Here is a 2,951-nt window from a genome sequence, read left to right on the forward strand (position 1 = left end):
TTATGAACTTTAATATGCATTATACAGAGGCAAGTGGAAAAGAAAAAATACCATCTACATTTTTCTAAAGACAGTAAGTTCCCCTCAGACATACATTCATATAAACTCCTACACCTAAATGAATCGCGATTTGTTTAGCATCTCAACCGAATTGAATAGTCATATATTTGAATCGATTTTCAACCGGCTCGAGGTTAGTCATTACATCCCTAATTATAATGTTTGCCTTTCTATTACTAATAATATAAAAGCAATCATTATAGTACTTTTTGTGCACCTTTTAATTCCTTTGTTTAACATGCAATCTGATTATTAGACAGACTTCTATCTGTATTAGACAGAACTGTTAAACGACGACAGCAAACGATGAAGAGGGAGAACGTGAGCGCTGTGTGCCGTTCTCAGCGCCGTCAAAATAAAAGTCTCAAACATATCGGCCGATATATCGGTCAACCACTGCACACATATGCCTAATTAGAAGAAAGCATTTTCAGGATAAATAACCAAATATTGCACCATTATGCTTACTATATCAAGAGAAGCAGAAATTGTGATCATGATTAAAACGTGATTTATCATGCAGCGGGTTGGTTCGACTGGAGTAATTGGTCACAGTTTCATCAGTCGTCCGGTTATTCAGAAAGAAGTCTGTCGACATTTCCAGATTTCACCATTTTCTGCCCGATGGTGAAGATGCCGTCAGCTCTTGTGTTACGGTTTTAATGGCAGGCGGTTGGGAAATCAGTTTGTACAGTTTGCGTGTTTTTGTGCATAATTAGTTTGATCAAGCAATATATTACAGACATGGACGCAGATCCCATTCAGATAATTTCCCTGCACTTTATATAGAAATATATTTTTAGAAATGTACATATGAGATTATCGGTTGTGTCAATATTCCTCCTGATGATTAATATTATTATTATTTTCATTGCAGTAAACGAATAGTGATATAAGCTTGCCACGAAGCGTCATGTTGTTCTTTCAGGCGTTTAATCGCTCGGCTTGATCGTTTTTATGTATTTGACTGCATAGAACTTTATCCATAAAGAGAAAAACCAATGTGGTGTAAATGTTTTTGTTGTTGTTTTGGAATAAACTTTTGTGAATGTAAGAACTGCTTCAGTTTGTGTTATCGGATGTTTCATTGACACTGAAGTAAATCCACAATTAAATATTCTGAAAATGTAGAGAATTGCACCTGCTGTTTCTCAAAATGAATTTTTGTGTCTCTTCATTCTTGACATCCTGCTGAATGATGATGCGTTTCCTCTCCGTCACTGACGGACTGAATCCTGTCCTTAAAAACAGTCCTAAAATTCAGTCTTAGAAAACGTCAAATATTTCTTGGGTCATATTTGGTTTAAAAACGGATGCAAACATCGACAGACGAAACCGTTCTTTATATTAAAAACAATTGTACAAATGAAAATGTGGTTATACTGACAAAGTCACAAAGTCCGGTCAAATAAACAAATTCATTTACAGTTCAAAAAGAAGAGTTTGATGATAAAACCTGTTCAGTAATCAGCACTGTGATTGGTTTATTTCAGACGTCATGTGACTGAGCACCTTCAGTCATCAGACGTGATGCACAGAATAAACAAACTCAATATCCAGCTGCTCCAAATACATATTCTGACTGTACGAGCAAACGAGATTCATTCATTATCTTCAGATTATTTAGGCTGATTGATGTGAAATATGGGAGACAAACGTACTCGTGGAACTGAAGAGTGTTGTGTTTGAGAAGCAGTACTCCAGCACTCGACTGTCCCAGATGTGTCAGAATGAAGGCAAACCGCTGCTGATTTCACACAATAGTTTGCATTTAACCAACTAGGAAACTAGGCTACAAGAAAAACTACTTCTTATGCAGTGCTGGGAAGGTTACTGTGGAAATGTATCAGGTTACAAGTTACCCTATTTAAAATGTAACAAGTAGTGTAACTATTTCAAATACTTTATTACAGTAATGTAACAGATTACTTTTCTACATTTCTAAAGTTTTCAACTGTTAATCAATTCAGACATTTACACCAGGCAGGGTTAACATTACAGTGACGTTCTGAAGTTAAATACAGATTGAATATCATAAGAAATAATTGAATAGCTAAAATACTGTTTTTGAAATCAAATCTTTACATAGCTATGACAGGAAACGCTGGCATCTAACAATGCCTTGGAAAAAAAACAAAGCGTACATATAAACCCAAATATGAAATAAAACAGTTATGGAATAAGCATGTGTCCTAAAGAAATCAGTTAAATCTTTATATGTGTGTGTGTGTGAGAGTGAGTGTACCTGGTATTTATCACGTTATGGGGACCAAATGTCCCCACAAGGATAGTAATACTATCAACAACATTAACCAACCCATGACTGGTGATCGTCATTCCTCCAAACCTCAGCTGTGATGAGGAGCAGATCTCCAGGATGAAGAAACCGACTGTTATGAAGCAGATGATCTCAGAGCCATCAGACATAAAGTCACAAAATAAAAGTGTGATTTCATGGGGGTTTAAAATTCTGCTTAGCCGCTAATTAGCTGCGAGAGTCACGTGAGAGTGAGATTATTAACATGAACGTGTACAGTTAAAGAGCACAAGACAAAACGTGTATTTTAAACCTTGAGAGAGTGTGTTCCAGAAGATGCTGAACTTCAGTCCAGCTGTTTATGATCAACAACATTAACCAACCCATGACTGGTGATCGTCATTCCTCCAAACCTCAGCTGTGATGAGGAGCAGATCTCCAGGATGAAGAAACCGACTGTTATGAAGCAGATGATCTCAGAGCCATCAGACATAAAGTCACAAAATACAAGTGTGATTTCATGGGGGTTTAAAATTCTGCTTAGCCGCTAATTAGCTGCGAGAGTCACGTGAGAGTGAGATTATTAACATGAACGTGTACAGTTAAAGAGCACAAGACAAAACGTGTATTTTAA

The sequence above is a fragment of the Sinocyclocheilus rhinocerous genome, unplaced genomic scaffold, assembly GCF_001515625.1.
Source record: "Sinocyclocheilus rhinocerous isolate Xijiao unplaced genomic scaffold, SAMN03320098_v1.1 scaffold3529, whole genome shotgun sequence".
Taxonomy (NCBI): domain Eukaryota; kingdom Metazoa; phylum Chordata; class Actinopteri; order Cypriniformes; family Cyprinidae; genus Sinocyclocheilus; species Sinocyclocheilus rhinocerous.